This window comes from Ammospiza nelsoni, chromosome 15 (assembly GCF_027579445.1).
Source record: "Ammospiza nelsoni isolate bAmmNel1 chromosome 15, bAmmNel1.pri, whole genome shotgun sequence".
NCBI lineage: Eukaryota > Metazoa > Chordata > Aves > Passeriformes > Passerellidae > Ammospiza > Ammospiza nelsoni.
In genome coordinates, this window is record NC_080647.1 from 10955701 (window position 1) to 10973625 (window position 17925).

The 17925-nt window shown below is 43.4% G+C and overlaps 1 long non-coding RNA gene across 1 annotated transcript; it reads right to left on the reverse strand.

Moving 5' to 3' along the window:
- Positions 1–4084: 4084 nt before the first annotated feature.
- On the reverse strand, positions 4085–16853 carry LOC132080222 (uncharacterized). Its single transcript, XR_009419531.1, has 5 exons — positions 16766–16853; positions 14000–14062; positions 9438–9507; positions 5067–5168; positions 4085–4282 (listed from the first exon to the last, which is right to left on the reverse strand). It is a non-coding gene; the product is annotated as an uncharacterized LOC132080222 (long non-coding RNA).
- Between the last annotated feature and the right edge of the window lie 1072 nt (positions 16854–17925).

Sequence of the window (17925 nt, forward strand, 5' to 3'; positions counted from 1 at the left end):
TTTTTTTCCTTTTGGTCACCTGGCAGTGGTTACAGGTCCTCCTCAGGATGTGGCAATTAGACATCTTGTGCTAGACACTGGCATTGCTCAGTCCTGGGCTTGCTCTCCATGCAGTGACTCCCAGTGCATCACAAAGCCTCTATAAACAGCAGGCAACACCTCCTGGCAGCCTATGAAAAATGTCCTATTTTGAAACAATTTTGCCTCTGCGTGATGTATGTTCTGTTTTTCCTTTCCCTCGCTCTTCATTACTAAGAACATTTGCATGAAAAATAGCATCTCTCTTTTTCAAAAAGTTCACTTCTTCCTGCTGCTGCTATTATTCTCCCTGCACTTGAACTCCTAATCCACTCTTTGTGTAGCTACAGTGGAATGCTGTGAAAATGACTGTGGTACCAGCAAAAAGAATAAAATGTGGCTGCTGATGAGTTCTCAGGAGGAAGGCTGGGGGCTTATGTTGCCCTGAGTACTCAGCACAGAAACGAAATGGGCAGATGCCAACATCTAAAATTTAGGCACCTTCAGTAGCAGTTCTGTGCCTGTCAGCCCTCACAGCTGCAAGTGGGGCTGGAATTTCAGCCTGGAGCCAGAAAACCTCCCCCTCTTTCCTTCTGCTTCTCTCTCAGGGCAGCACAGAGCACCAAAGTCTCTGGAGATGCCCCTCTGAAGTCATACACAAGCAGGAACCATCACAGGTGTGTGAGACAGCCCCTGAAACACCTTTTCCTTTGCATCTCTGCTCAAACCCACTCAGCAGACTGCAGCAGAAGTGATTCCCTAACCCACCACTTTCTCTCTGCAGAGGTTACTGACACTCAGCTCTCACCCCTTTCCTCTCTGTGCCTCTCACCTGCTACCAAAGCAGTCAGTCCCTTTTTTTTTAATTCCTCAGTGGCCACAAAGATCCTCAGCACAAGGAAGTCACTTCTCCTGGCTGATCTCAGCCTGTGCTGCCAGGACTGCATCCATCAGCTGGTTCATCTCCAGCCTGTGCCTTCTCCTGGGCAGACCCCATCCCCTTGCACACTGGAATTCTGGTGCATGGATAATGCTCTGGCTTGCTCTGGCACAAAAAGCAGTGCACGTACATAATAAGCAAGGATGTAATATGGAAAGCACAGGCACATGCTCATTTCACCCATTTCCCACTGTTTTTGCTGGCCTTTAATCCCCAAACATCAAGCCAAACAATGAAATTATGTTTATGGTGACATAAGATCTATTGGACTCTGTCCATTCATTTTTCCTGCTGTAAAACTAATACGCAAAAACGTTTCTAGTTTAGAGCTGGAACATTCAACTTCCCAGGGAGAACATTTCTGCAAGAATGCAGCCAAGGAAATTTATCCCAGCAGAGAGGGAGCAAGAACCACCTACATGTGGGGAAAATGAGCCCAGAGCACTGTAAGAGGTGCACAGAGCCTGTGCTGGCCTCCCCAGGGCTGGATTTCTCCTGTCCATTCCCACAAACAGAAATAGAGCAGGTTCCTACCCAAGGGCCTGCTCAGGGCATCACTGCAGCCATCACATTGCTGCTCTCTGTTTCCTTTTCCAGGATGAAATTACTCAGATTACAATTATGGCTCCAGAAGAAAGTGAGGGGGGAAAGAAGTCAGCAAGAGCTACACATGCTGTAAATCCTCCAAAGACACCTTCAGCAGTCACACTGTGCCTTTGCATTGCTCAGCAGGAGTCAGCTGCTGTCTGCTATGTTTTCTGTCCCTCCCACCTTCTTATCAGGATTACTATAATTGTTTGATTATTCCTCTCTATACAGCGGACAAAAACATCAATCACTTTAACCAAGTGCTTTAGGAAGTTGAGTTTCACTTTCAAAAGGTGGCTATCTGCATGAAATACTTATTATTCATAATGCCTTTAAACAGAATCTATGTTTCCTAAGTGCCTGAACACTAGTTGAGAGCTCTGATGTCTTCTGGTGATCACCAATTTTATTTTTTAAACACGTGGTGGGCTGTATTCACCCAAGCACCTCTGCAAAATAGAAGAGATCCATACATGATGAATTCACAGAGCAAGACTCCTCAAATCCAGTAACAGATGAACACAGGGTAGAAAAGAGCAGCAGCTAAAAAGCCACCAGAAAAGGTGAAGTCTGCAAATGGGGAGGGAAGAAATGGCAGAAAGCCACAGGCCCACACATCTGGGTGGAAAGGAATTCACAAAACCCTCCTTGCTGTGATGAAAGCAGCTTGAATGTGGGGGTGAGACTCCAACTCTGACCATGCCTTCCCACTAGTTTTACTCTCCCTGGTTAATAATGCAATAAACACAAAGACAGAAAAAACACTTTTAGGAAAATCAATGTTTTTAAGATAAAACATCAATGTAATTCAAACAGCCCGAGTCAACTGCCTATAGTAAATTAAGTTTAAAATTTTAACAAACTGTCATGTAAAACTGGTGGTGTCTGACAAATTCAATTACAACAGTAATACATCACTCACAAAAGTATTATTGATAGTGACAGGAAGATATTGAATTTAAATTATTCATTTTTATCGATTAAACAATATCTCTTCACCAAGAATGGGGCAAACCATCTGACAAACATTCAAGATTCATACTTTAGCTCCTAAAATAAATAGCTGCTCAGTACCAGCCACAAAATCCCATCCCTACTGCCAATTCCCTGTGTCCAGGACAGTCAGGGCATTCCAGCTGAGGGCTGCACCTTTGGTACAGCCAGCCTGAACTTCATTCCTTGCCAGCAGCAGCAGCATCCCAAACAGAATGAAAGGAGTAATTGCTTTCTGAGCTCCAAGACTGAGACACACTGAGAATATTGACCCTAAGCAGCTCTAACATGTGTATTCCAAGAAAAATAATCAGCGAACTGAAAGTCAGGCTGCCTTCAATGTGCAATCCTTCCCCTCAAACTATTACCTGTGGAAAGTCCAGGGGATTGTTATTTCATTTAAGTTCCTATTTCCTTGCCCAAATTCTGTCCTTTGAGGTTTTCACTCTGATGGCACTGAACATCACACATTTAACAGGAAAATAAATCTACACCAGCAAAGCAGGTGGAAGCAAAAGAAAAAAAATATAAAACACTGAGCCCTAAACCAAGCAACAATCTCTTATGGGAAGGAGGCCTCTTGCATCCAGACATGTGCATTTAATTGCTTTTGGAGACTCTTGGCCTTGAGAGTTTTGACACATCCATAAAAGCCCAAGCTATCTCCTACTGTAAGTAAGGGAATGTCAGGCTGAGAGTTTGGATATTTTTGTGCTGCTAATATTTTATTAATACATAAAAATATTATTATGTTTAATAATAAAATATTAATATTTATTAATAAATATTAATATTTATTAATAAAGCCATTAATAAAATAAATATTATTGTTTATTGTTTAATAAATAATATTTATTTTGCACAGTCTTAAGGGCTGGAGGAAGTAAAGGAGCACGAGTGTAGATCTGGGTGATCTTCATGCACAGTCAGGGTGGCAGGGCTGGTGGATACAATCTCTAGCTCCCTGTAGGAACTCCCTCTCACATCAAAGCACGGGAAATAAACACAATTTTCCACATGAATGTACACGGTAACCCACTCAGGGACTGTGCACACCATTAACGTATACATGAATAAATGTCAAGTAAACCTTTCACCATAATGCATTTTTGGTGGATTTATAGGAGAATTTGAAGTTCTATTGCCTTCATCTATATCCAAATCCACTGACACAATGATACAGTGCTACAGTTTGGTCTGAATAATCTTATTTCTCTATATCTGACTAGTTTTCTCCTCAGAAGATTAACTTTGAATCCTCATAGCTTGAGCACTGTTATCAACATAACTAACATTGCTACTAACATAAGAATACCATAAGATTATCCAGCCATGAAAAAAAAATTTCTTCTTATTCCAGACTGGCAAAATTTGTGTGCCAGTGCCAAGGAAGTGTTTGTCGTCTCACACATGTTGGGTCTGGAGCCACAACCAGCACTGGCTGTTTGAAAAGCCCACACAGACACGGCACGTGGTGGAGCCCAAGGCAAGGGCAGTTCATCACCTGCCCCAGGACTCACAGCCCACCACAGCCAAAACAGGCCTGGGAGATCGGTTTTGCCATTAGCCAGTGGCTCTTCCTGTGTTTAATGTTAATGTTTGATTTTTAATTCCAAAGGAAGTATTCACTCCTGCTCTGGGTATTCAGGAGGGAACGGCAACGCAGTGCCACAGCTCTGTGTCAGTGAAACATTCCAGTGGGGCAGTAATACAGGTGTAGCACCATTTATTCTTTTCACCGGTCTACAGAACAAGAGAGAAGTAAATAAGATTATACTAAAGAAAATTGCTACACAATTAACAAGTAAATTTATTTAGAAAACTGGCTGATTGTTATAGGGTTTGTGGTTTTCTCGGGAAAAAAAAAGTTCCTCTCCTGCCTCCAACTGACATTTTTATTTCTTTTACATGAAGTCTTTTTTGTCTTTTGGTACAAGAAAGTTCAGCCTAATACCTGGATTATTTCTGCCTACTTGAAACAAAAAGGAATTTGTTTTATGTATTTGACCTTTGATAAACTACTATACAGCAAATCCTTTTCATTTTCCTCTCCCTGCTGAGGTGTATTTGGCCCAGTGTAAATACAGCACCTTTCAGCAGCTCTGAGAAACTTCAACAAGGGACCAAGGAAAATTAGTTTGTTCCTAGCATTATTTTGCCCTTGTTTAAAAGCCCTGTGTGATCCACCAGAAAAATACATCAAATAAAGAACCTCAATGTTTAAATGGTTCACAGCCACTCTACCAAAAGCAGTGAATCCTAGGTGTTTCAATATCTCTTAACACCTTAACATCTAATTTAAATGCCTTTTTCTTAAATGTCCTAGTTTCAGCACATTTCAGCTACTCAACAGAAATATCCTGACCCATTAAAATAAATGGAACTTCTCATTCCTAATTCCCTACTCATATTTCCCAACTCATTCCCCTCATACCAAATGCACAGTGGAAACCTATAGGAGAGGCTCTGGATCAATCCCCAAAGGTCTACAACACTGGAATAAAAACTGGACAGGATTTCTTGGTACCTTTTTAACCCAGAGGCTAGAATATTCATTTTTTCCCCTCTGCAGAAGATCTTGGCACGGAGAAGTTGCTTCAAATCAGGAGGGACATGATAAGCAGTAAAGCTAGAACACACATGAAATTAGTGTATAATAAAATAACCCTTCATCCTTACCCCAGAACCAACGAGAACATAATCATTCCTGACTATGTTCCTGTTATTATGATCATTCCTGACTCAACTTTGCCAGAATTTCATCCTCAGAAATCCTTCAGCACGTAAACTTCTTACCTAGGTAGCCTGTCCCAAGGATGTGCCAACAACTTCACCCCAGGCTGCCCAGTTCAAACACTTGGAAGTCTTGTGTCAGGCTCTAAGATTGCTTTCCTTGAGTTCTTATCCTTTCCCATTCAGTTTTTGAACCTTGAAAGTTTGTATTACCCAGCCTCTCTGAAATAGGATTTTTTTTTCAGAAATTGATGGCTTTTCATAATCAGTGGAGTCTGGACACTGAAACTTGGGAAGCAAAAATACAGACTTCTTCCAAGTGCTGACAGCATTCATTTAATTTCTTGCAGCCAGGGTGGAGAGAATAACAGTCCATTGTCCTTTAACCTCCCAGAAATGCTGCCCTGTGCCCAGCACTGCTCTGGGCTCTGCTGCAGGGCAAGGGAAGCTCCCTCAGGGTCCCTGAGCCCCCTCCCCTGCCCCAGCCGTGGTACCCTCATCCCCTGGCTCCAAGGGGAGCAGCTGCTCTGCTCCTGCCCTGCCTCCTCCTCTGAGCACACTGACCCAGAGTATTTGTCTGGTCCTGTGCTCCATCTGCTGCTCAAACATTCAATGTGGAAGAAGGCAGAGCCCCCAGACCACAGCAGAAATGCTGTTCAGGGTATGATGCTACTGCAGTTCAGCTGTGTTATCAATTTGAAATGAAAGATGCTTTGCAGGGGATTGCAGGCACTGGAGATTTAACTTCACTTACATTTGGACAAAGAAAAAAAAATTAAATTTCCTTTTACTACCTCCCAATTTTCCAGAAATTCTTTAATTCTGTGCTAGACTACATGCCATAGATTTACATTCATGGGGATATTTTTCCTCTAGTTTGGACTTATTTATTTTCTTTGTTGATTCAAGAAATGAAATGGAAGCAAAACAGGACAGAAGAGATTTGCCTTTTCCTTTCCAGAATACAATCACAGCACCCACTGATTATTGGACTTTTGGTTCAAGGTTGCTTGTGTGAGCCAACTCTCTAAATACTCTTTAGTGTTTAGAGAAAGAAGGAGCTCTGTGCATTTACCACTTTTTGTTTAATGTGATCCCAGAACAGAACACAGATGAATTTTAGCGCTTTTGGGCACATGAATTTTAGTGGGTTTGGACACATCTTCTTCTGCATGAAAGGCAGTAAAAATTCAGTCACAGCCTCATTCATCACTGGCCTGATCCAGTCTACACTGAAATCTGTGGGCACATCTCCACAAAACTGGACCATGCACCAAACAATTCTCCTCTGACCAGGTTAAAAATAACAGAGGTCTTGTATGGAGCTAGATATAAATGGATATCAGAAAATAAATCACTGCAATAAATAATTTCAAGAGAAGAAAATGGGGATTCAAGTCAAGCTCTAGATTTATAAACTATAAGGGTAAGAGACCTGGCAGCTGCAAAGAAACAAATGGGTGCGATTGACTGCTTTGTTTTGTTTGCAGATAAACTTTGCAATTGCAGCTCCAGTTAATAACCATGCAGGAATCCTTAGTTGTGAGCACAAAGAGAACAATTAAACAGCAAAACCCCAAGTTACAATGGAAGATGGAAGTTGATGCAGCAGGGCTTTGTCTTCCTCCTTCCTTTGGCAGTGCTGTCAAAGTGGCATAAAAACTCAGAAAATAAAGAATACATAACTAAAATTATGTCAGAATAAGCAAGAAGGGGAAAACTATGGGTTTACCACCAGTCTCTCTCCCTACTAATTGCTGATTTTAATAGCTTTGAGCTCCTTAGCTGGCAACACACAGCAAGGGGAGGGGAGAAAATGTTTTATTCAGTGCTCAGTAAATGTTCTGCAGCTTGGTACTGACATGGCACTCAGGACAAAAGCTCCTCCCTGTGCCATCAGGCAGCTGAACTTCCAGTCCTGCCTTGTCTGAAAAAACAAGCTTGATGCCCCTTCTCCAGTCAAATGACACATGGGTTGCTGTCACTGCTGTCAGGGCTGAGCTACAATGACAGCATCACTGCTGGTACAGCTGCAGGGAAACCGAACAGCACCAGAGAGGGAGGCTGCCGGGAAGGGGCAGCCCCCACATCATCTGCCTGGTGAGAGGAGTCATGTTTTGTGCAGGAGATATTTCCCAAAGAGCAGTGATCCTTGCAAAGTGCCCTGAGAATCACCCCTGCCTTTCTGACCAGCCTCCTTTTCATCCCACAGATACAACAAATCAACCTTCACAGCTGATGACAGGGGTTTTCCTCATCAGGCTGAGGCTCTTTCTGTCACCCTCAGCCTCAGCAGACCATCCTGCTGGTGCTGTGCTTGGACACAGCTTTGGGGTGAGGTTTCTGACTCCCCATGCTCAACCCAGCCCTGATCATGGCTGAAATGTGTGAGAGCTGCAATGTGGAAATCAGCACAGGGCACAGAGCAGAGCTCTTCACCCCAAACAAAGGCAGGGTTGTGTCCAGTAGGATCATTGGGTATCTATGCTGGTGAGCAGGTTCAGCTAAACAGAGACCATTTTACATTTTCACCTCCTTCCCAACACTCAACATTTCTCCCAGGCCATCTGAGCTCCCTTTAAGGCTTCAATTCCTCTCCCCACTGCCAGGCAATGCACTCCCATTGTTTGTGAGTTCAATCCTCCTACTTTGCAATTTTTTTAGAAGCCAAGACTGGATTACAGTTTATTTTTTTATTGTTTGTTTGCTGACCAACTGGAACTTGCCCTGTCCAGGCTCTGTGCCCCCACCCAGAGCCAGATGTGGAGCAGGCAGGGACCAGCCTCACATCTCAGCATCTCCCTGAGCTGCTGCTGCAGCAAGAGCTCCCTGTCAGAGCACCTGTCCCACCAAAGCTCATTAGGGGGAAACAAGCAAGGAGTGCTGGGGAAGGATCTTGTCATCATTAATAATGTCAGACCCTTTCCTGCCTTGTCTTTTCATGTTAAAATTTTCAGAAGAACATGGAGGAGCTACATTTGACAGGTCCTAGAGTACCTTTGACACGCTGATCAAACTTGGCACCTACTACTTTGTGTCTGGAGTAAATGATCTTTGGAGCTCATGTACACATCATGTATTAGCATATGTAGCTTTTTTTTTATCTGTTTGATATGTATTATTCTGTTTGGCTGCATATGGATACACAGCTACCTATTCCTTGGCCTATTCTGATATCCAAAGGGATTCTCAGGCAAATTCCCACCAGGCTGGCCTCAAGGATCATATTTTCTGAACTGCACAGGGTCACAGCAGTTACTCTGAGCAGCTCATCAGTCTATCAAAGCAATAGGTGACTCCTGCTAGCCAGCCACACAGACCAACTATTTTCTCTTCCCCTTCGGACAGATAAATTATTGAACATATAACATGGAAATTTTCCTTTAAATTCATTAACAGTTCCTCCACACACTACAGAAAGCTGTTATATTTCGATACCTTCCTCTCATAAGCCTCAGACTGACTTCCTCAGTCTTAAAAATGGTTTCCCAGTGGACAGCAACATGGTTATGGTGGTGTAGAATCTCCTCCTAAGCGCAGTTCCTCCCTGTGTTTTATCCCCAGGGCAGCATGAGAAGTACCAGGCTCCTGAAGGACCCCAGAAGGTTCCTACCTTTGAGATTTTTACCCCAGACTCCCTGAGAGCCACAAGAACACCCTTGCAGTTTGAAATTACACCTGTCTGGCCCCTCAGTCTCACTGAATGCAGCAGGGTGGAGACTGCAGCATGCACTGCCCCAGCTGCAAACATCTGGCTGGGAACCTGCCAGCAGCAGGTTTCTGATGGGGCACAAAGGGAGTTCTTCACCAAAAACACTGACAGCAAACCCTGCCCCACAGCTGTGAGCAATTCCAGGCAGCCCCAGGTATAACAACCTCCCTTCCCTCTCCAGGATGCTGCACTCACCCTGGCAAGCTGCTGCCCATCCCACTGCACACTAGAAACAGACTTTCTACCTGTTGTGCAGAACCTAAGAGAGAAGTTTTGTTGGCAATCTATCTCCCATTATTCCTGCTGCAGATGTAAGGAAAGGTGGCCTGGTTCATTAAATGAGCACAGTGTCAAAGGCACCAGCCCAGGCAAGGGGGGCACTGGAGAAGTTCCTGCTCCCCTGGCACTGGAAGAGCTGTGAGTGCTGATTTCCTGGTGCATTCAGTGACTCACCTGGACAAGGTTTCACTGAGTTCCTCCAGGATCTGCATTTCCTCAGCTTTGTCACTGGAGCCATCAGAACCTGCAGCACAGAGTTTTCCCTGGATGCAATTATTTACCCACAAGGAACTCATCTGAAATTTTCTCCCAGACCTAAACCAGCACCTAGCACAGCAGCTGGATTTAATCCAAAACCCAAGAACTTCCATGGCATCACCTGGGGGCTGGCAGCCCTTGCTGCCTCCCACACCCTCCTCCTCCAGCTGTCTCACCCTTGCTTGCTCTTTTAACTACCAAGAATCCCTAATTCTTGCTGCTAGCTGTCCAAAGTCTCACATGTAGAGGAATCATCTCCCCATCTTGCTTGTATTACAAAACAAATTAGAGATATTGAAGTGAAGTGTGTTAATCCTGTAATTATCATGGTTATAATGAGGCAGTTTAATGATCTTGCTAATTGTCTGTTCAGCAAGACTGGATTGGAAAACATTCCTTACCCCATCCACCCTTTTAATTGTGCTTAGATCAGATGTTTCCTGTGAGTGTAGCTAGTGTGTATCACTACCCCATCACCAAATTAATCTTTAAAACTTCCTGCAGGTCTAACCAAAGGCCAAGTATTACACTGTAAGCAATGTCTATGGGGCCACAGTCAGTAGCTACTCAGCTATATATTAATTCAGACAAGATTGCCAGAGGAAGCAAAAAGAGAAATGAAAAAAAAAAAGTCATCACAGAAAAATCTCTGTGACAACTAAAATTTTGCTTATGGATTACCTGTTAAAGGTCTTAAAATTATCAGCTGAAATAAGCTGCCTGAAAGTTGTTTCTGCCTAATCAGCTGCTTTGCTGTTTATTGTGCTGCAAGAACCCCACTCAGCCTGTGGCCAAATTCAGGTGCTGTCCCAGAAACCACCTACAATGCCCCAGAAAACTTCATTCTCCAACTCCTGCACACCTCTGAGCAGCTCAGGACCCCCTGCCTGGGTCGTCAGAGATCATTAAAAATGATCTTTACAAAAGAAAGCAATCAGGAACGGGTACACAATAAATGTTCACTGCTGCAAAAAAAATCACATGCTTCAAGCACATCAGCTTCTCTGCAGGAGTTGTCATGCATATGCTAATCCTGGAGTAAACTGCAAGTAATTCCAAGCAATGAAGCAGTCATTTAGCCCATGTTTACTGTAAGCAGCTGATACAGCCGTGCTTTCCCTGCCATGGCTTGTTCAAAACCCCACATCTCATCCTTCCAGCTCTCAAGGCTGTAAAAAAGGTGAGCTAAGTGTTCCTGCAATAGGCAAAGTTTACCAAGCACCTCAATGCAGAATTCCTGTGTTTCCCCAGCAAATGATTGCAGGGGAATTGAAAAAGAATGAAGAGTCTGTACATTTGGCCAAAAACCTCTGAGCTACAGAGGTAACTGCAGAACTCCTCCCAGGTACTAACCATCTCTCTGAGATCCCCCCCTCACCTGCTGCTGCAAAACAAAGGTAACTTGTCATCAAGCCTGGTAATAATAGTGCTGTGAGCAGCCACCCCAAGCCCAGAGGTCAGATTTAAACTGATATTAAGCCAGCAAAACTCCACCAGTCAGAAAATACAGTGATTTACAAGCAGCTGGGGCCCCGACCTCTGCACCACAGGCACACAGCCCAGCACACACAGCCCAGGCTGCCCAGCCCAGCAGAGAACAGACAGAAATCAGGAGTTATCTCTTACTGCAGCCAGATCTTAATGCTCAGCACCTACCAGATTTTGTTTCTAGTGCATTTGACACGCTAGAGAAATAATGAATAGTGATTTGAATTAATCATTGCAAGTTCCATTGTAATTAACAGCAGTGGTTAGCATGCCATATTTATGAGTACAGAAGTGATGCATGGGATCAGCCCAAAGATTTAACTGAGCCACTGTCCTGTTTCCAGCAGCTGTCAGCAGCAAATGCCTGGAAATACATTTGCAAGGGCAAGGCAGGCATGGAGCAAAGCTTTCCCTGAACATCCTTCCAACCTCCAAGGCTCACAGCTGAGACATTTCCTGAGCCAAAGCCTGCCAGGGCTGTGCATCTGAGCAGCTGGCACCCAGCAGCACCCACCAACTCCTTGTGCTCTGCAGAACATCTCTGCCTGTGCCCCAAAGGCCAAGCCCCAGAGGATACAGGCAGGTTCTGCATGTAGCACTGTTTCTTTACTTCTTTGAGACACAATTCTCACATCACTGCATGAGCTCAAGCTATCACAGGACTAGAGCACTCCTTTAACCAAGTGCTGAATGTTACTCTGCTGAGGAAAGGGCTCACAAGTGAGACAACAGCAGGTAATGCATCTACTATAGTCTAATGATTCCCCATAGCTTTAAAATTTACTGTCACTGCAGCATCTGGCCATGACAACCAGAGGGTGCAATCAGGAGAAGGTCTGTAGATAAGCATTAGATTTCATTAAAACCAACCAGCAGAGATTAAAAATGAAGACAAGAGAAGCTTATCAAGGCACAAGTCCTCCTCTCAGCCCTACCAGCTCTGCTATTAAATGTCTCTCTGTCCCCAGGGATGTGCCTGACTGGGCAGTGCTGGGTGCAGGAGCAGCAGGGAGCAGCCAGCCCAGCGCACTGCCCTGCTCCCACCCTGCAGCACACACACACAGGATGGGCCCCACATGCCAAGCAAGACCTGGGAAATAAAGCTCATTCATCAGCAATGGGAAAAATATTCCCTTGGCAGGAGAAGGAGAGGTCAGGTTACTGTGGCATCTATTAAATGAGTCTGTTTCTCAGCACTCTTCAGAAGATAGAGTGGAAACAGCAGAGTGATGACATTGGGTGGAATCACCAGCGAGATGAGAATTGAGCACCAGGGAGACAGGAAAAAACCAAGGGGATATGGCTGAACTCATTTCCCTCAGACCTACACAGACTCTTATCCTGTGCTTCACACTCCTGATGGCACAGCCATCCACAGGGGGTGAACTGCAGGGTGCTCAACTCAAAGAAAAGATATTCAATAACTTCAGACAGGGTTTGGTGTGAGCTCCAAAAGCCCCTCCAACTCAGCTGTGTGCAAGTCAGCTGGTGCACCTGGAGAAGGCAGCCTTGTGAGAAATTCTAAATAAAATACACAATGATTATCAGACACATGTTACAGCAAGGAAACCACCGGAGATGATGAAGAGTCTTGCTTTTTTTTTGGCTTTTGGTTTTGTTTTGAAACAATTTTGCAATAACCCCACTTCAAAACAAGCTGCCATATAAGTGGCAGAGTCAATATTACATTTTAAATAAAACACTCATTTCTTTCTCATTGTGCCTTCAAAATCATAAGGTCAATCAAAAGCTTCTTGATTGCAAACACCTTTCTCAGAAAACCTCAGATTAAGAGGTGTGGTGCTGGCAGCCAGGATTGTTATCAGCTTTGTATGATCCTCAGCAATACAGCCACATTACAAATGAATTTGCATACCAGAGATATTTGGGGCCAAATAAAGCAGAACTGCTCATTATTCCTGAGCTCCAAACCATCCCTCTGTCCATTCACATTCCTCTATTTATTGGTCCATCTCCAATATGAACAACTCATGAAAAGTTTGGGGTAAAAACTCAGCAAAGGTGAATTTAAGTCAGAACCAATATTTATTCCAATATTCTTCCTCAGTCCATTTCATCTACTCCCCAGCTCTCCACAATAAATCACTTGGGCTCCCCATATACTGCAGCACATCAGATCTCAACAGCATAGATCAGAATACACAGCTGTGTTTATGAGAAAGAGAAACTAATAAATGAAAAATTATGAGTGGAAATTGAATCTGCTAGACAAATGCTCAGCAATAGATTAACATATGCTGCATTTGCAAAAAAAATAATACTGTAACTCCAGCTTATATTAAATATTGAGATCACTGAGTTTTCCTCAATGTTCTGCATGTCTTGATATATTGTAAACAGCATATTTGGTTAGTTGCATATATTCATATCTCTCTAATAACTTTCAAACTCCTGGACTCCTGTCATTTGGACTTATATTTGAAGAGACACTTGAGACCTATAAAAGAAGGGGAGAGAACCCAAAACCAATACTAAAAGCAATGTGTTTTCACTGCTTTTGTCAGTGGAAATTTTCTTTTGAGCTGTATAATTGAAAAGCAATGCAGCAGCACAAAATATTACATGAGATGAGGAACATTTCAGTGACAGCCTTGCAGCCCACAAATCAAAACATAATGCATTGTTTATCACAGATAATTTCAGGCTTTCCAACCCATTTTAATCTTTTTGTTAGCTTTTAAACAAACTCTCTGTCCCAATTTTAGAGACAGGAATAAGAAAAAACATTTGCATTCTCTTCTGAAGAATATTCATTATTCAGGGTAACAGAGAGAATAAACTGCAGAATATACTACTCTGCTCATGGTAGCTACTCTTTGCATGATAAGATACAAGCCAGTGAACCATCACAACACATTTTCTTTATTTAACTTTTAGGAAGCTGTAAGCTTCTCTGTTTCTATTCCTTGGCTTTGAATTCATTCTCTGCCTTATTTTAATATTTTCTAAATTAAAAAAAAAAGCCTCACCAAAGTCAAACCTTTTTCATGCAGATGACGATGCCAGGAAATAATTCAGTAGCAGATTTATCCCTGAGAACAGAAAGACATTTTAAAAGTCATATCTCCATTTTTAATCATTTTTACTGCCTAAGAGAGAGCATTTTCTAGCGAGGTGTGTTTCCTCCTGCTTGGAGTCGCAGTCTGTGTAACATCTGAGGTGCTGAAAAATGCACAAGAAGGTCAAAAATGTGATTCTGACACCAGTTTTAATTCAGCCAAAGTCATTCAAGGGAGAAAAAATCAAAACAACTTAGTGGTCTGTAGGTAAAGAGTGGTCAAATACTGGAATCATCTACCCAGAGAGGTGGTGGAGTCACCATCCCTCGATGTGTTTAAAAAAAGACTGGATGTGGCACTTGGTGCCACGATCTAGTTGTGGTGTTAGAACATGGGTTGGACTCTATGATCTTAAAGGTCTCTTCCAACCTAGAAATCTGTGATTCTGATTAGCCCACCCCTGTGTTACCAGGATATCAATGTTGGTGACAATTCTCATTTTCCTTACACATCTATCCATAGCCTGAATATTTGCACATATGAGTGATAGCACTCAGCTCCTGAAGTCAGCAGAACTCCTCATGCTCACCCACTACAGCTGAATTAATCTCACTGCCTACTGATATCTCACTGATATCAGCTCCTCTCCTCAGGTGACCCACTTTGACCTCAATTTCCACGTTTAACAAAATCCCAGCTCCCCTCCAAAGGGACCCCCGTGTGCTGTGCCAGTCACGCCCTGCAAGGACAAGGGCCAACTAACACAGAAAGGAAAACTCTGCAAAGCCAGCTCAGTTTCCTGACACCACTCAGGTGTTGCTCATTGCAGGCACCTCCTCTAACAAGATTTGCAGTGCATTTTTTACAAGAACATTTGGTTAAATTAGTATCTGCAAACTCCAGTGCCACACATGCATAATGCAGTGTGGCAGCTCCGAAGATTTAGTGAGGCTGCACAGAGAAGCACCCACAGTGATAAATGAAAAATGCAGGTTTTCAAAATACAAACTTTATGTCTCGAGACACCTGTTACTTGCTCAGAGGATGAATGGAAAACTACCAGAAATCAGAATAGGTGTTCTCATTAGGCTGTTCATCGTTTCTTACTCTATTCTGCACTGTCAGCCAACCAGGTCTCTCTGCCTGGGCCAAAACTGTTGCTGTCCCAAATTCAGTCAGTGGGAGAAAGCCAAGCAGACAGCAAAACCTGGAACCAATCTTAACTTGGTCAAGGTGTTTGAAGGACAGCCCAGAAGGTGATAAAGGACATTAAATGTCCCAGTCACTGATGTGACACTAAGGAGAGTGCAAGGTCTAAAGGAGTAAATTGTAATCCAGTCTTAGCCTCTAAAAAATTTGCAAAGTAGGGGGATTGCATTCCCACCCTTGTGCTTCAAAGGCATGAAACACTGCTGCTGAAATGGAGAAAGGACAGTCCTGCAGCTCTTTGTAATACCTGATGTAGCAAATTTTTCAAGATGACAGAAAAGCAAAGAAAAGAGCAATGCAGGAACACAACAGGGTTTGAAGACACAGATTAACAGATTTCAATATTAATCAAGTTAAGGTAGATGCTGTTATTAGAGACTTGCCTTCAAGTTGCTTCTGTTCATGTATTTAATAATTTAGGTATTATTTTTACACATTTTCTGTACAGGAAAAAAAAAAAAGAGAAATTGATTTTCGATTTCTGAACTCTGCTCTGTCCTACTTCACTATTTCCACAGAGCTCCAGATTGAAGCTGTCTGATTAAAATGCCAAGCCGGCATTTTGGCAATGAAGAGCAATAGAAATGCACAAGCAGGAATGGTGCCTTGGTAACTCATGGCCATGATGTGATTCTAACTTGGATCCTGCTGCCAGGAGCCCCAGGGACAGCCCTGCCATGGGTGGCACCACAACACAGGCCCTGTCCACAGCCCTTTCCCTAAATCTCCCTCTCTGTTCACACAGGTGAACGTTGTTCCCTCCCACCAACTCTCTCATCCAGCTGACAACTCCCAAAAGAGGAGCATTTGAATAATCAACCAGGCATTTGCACAGCTGAAACAGCAATAAGTCAATACCAGGGTCATAAGCAACCATCCAAGTTCTTTTTTGTGATAATTTTTGCAAACATTTCTACTGGGTCTAGCAGAATGAGGCTGGGAATCATGAGTGAGCAGAGCAATTCCCACTGCAGTTGGATAAACCCTCCCTTCCCAATCTGTTACAGCTATAACAAGATATACATGGAGAAATAGTGTTGACCAAGGTGGAATAATATTTAGAGCAGAATGTCAGGTTCAGCCACAAATAGATTTGCTTGTGGAAGCAGCTGCTACATCCATTAGAATCTTTTAATAAGCTGTTATGAAGATTGACACCTTGGAAGTAATTAAGTATTCAGTATTTTTAGGTAATTACTGCAGCAATAACATCAGACATGCTCATTTTCAGAATGAGGAATTATCTGTAGCTCCCATTGCTGTGCTCCTCTTAATAAGCCATAATAGTCTGACACCAATGATTATTACTCCAGGTTTCCAAGTTTCCAAACAAACTAATAGGAGCAAAAGAAACTGTTTACAGTCCAGGGGAATCCCATGAGCTGGTTGGATGGTGTTTCTAGGGGAAAGCACACAGAAGGCATGATGCCAAGGCACTGACAAACAGCAAAAAATCCACATTAAAGCTGTTGCCATCTTACTGCAAAAGTTCCATAGTGTTGTTTCCTTATCACAAAAGTTCCATACCTTCTGGGTGTTTCTCATGGGCAGCTCCTCAGAGCACTGACTCTTTCTCCTTCACAAAGCAGCCAAGTGACTGCAGCTCCCTTCTCACCCAGCCGCCCCACTCTTTTATAGCATCTTCTTCTCATTGCTTACACCTGTGGCCTGTTAAAGTCAGGCCTGCTCCTAATCCTTGATAATTGGCCCAGCTGCAACTCCTTAGGGGTGAGATTATTTTCTATACTATCTTTATTTTCTTATATTCTATCCCACTACATAAAGCAAATACCTCTAAGTCAAGATCCTGTGTAGAAGGACAGAAAAAACAGTACAGCAATGAAAGCAGCCATGAGAAAATGATGTCTGACTAACAGCCATGCTGCAGGTTTGTTAGGACACTCACAGCGACTGATGGGGAAGGGATGTCCTCATACCTCTGACTGAGTCAGAGCTCATGGGCCACCACCCAAAACAAGGTCCCCACCTTCTCTCTTGCACTCAAACCTGACCTCAGACTTGTTCCCCAAGCCCTTTGAAGGGCACAGGCCCATCCTGGATGTGAGACACCAGGGCCTCTCCTGGTTCCACACTGACACAGCACATCTCCACAACTGCACGCAGAGCCGGACTCAGGCTCACGCTGCTTCCAGGCACCATTTCACCCGCTAACTGCAAAAATCACAAATCCAAACCTTCCCACAGGCACACTGGTTACTGTTGCTCTGAGCTGCCCAGTTAAACCCCCCAGGTTTCCTGTGAGGGGACATTAACAGGATCTCAAGATGCAGATGGGATTTCTGAGTGCAGCAAAGCTTCACTGTGCTCCCCTGCACAGTGCCTGCCTGAGCTCATTTTAAGAGCAGAGTGCCCAGGCCAGGTTTCAGTGCTGTCCCACTCCTGCCCAGTGTCACCAGTCCAGAATTCAGCAGTGCCCCTGATCCCCCAGTGCCACTGGGCTGGAATGACATCCTTCAGGCCCTGACAGGTTGAGAACAGCTGCACTCAATGAAACTGCTCTGCCATCCTAAAAGAAATTTAGATAATCAAAAAATTAAATAAAAATAAACACACATCAATTAGACAACAAGGCCAAAGTCTAGAAAATGTTACTGAGTTAAAAAAAAAAAAAAAGACTGAAGTAATAAAGGTTAAAACAAAACGGTCTTGTCGATAAAAAATACTTC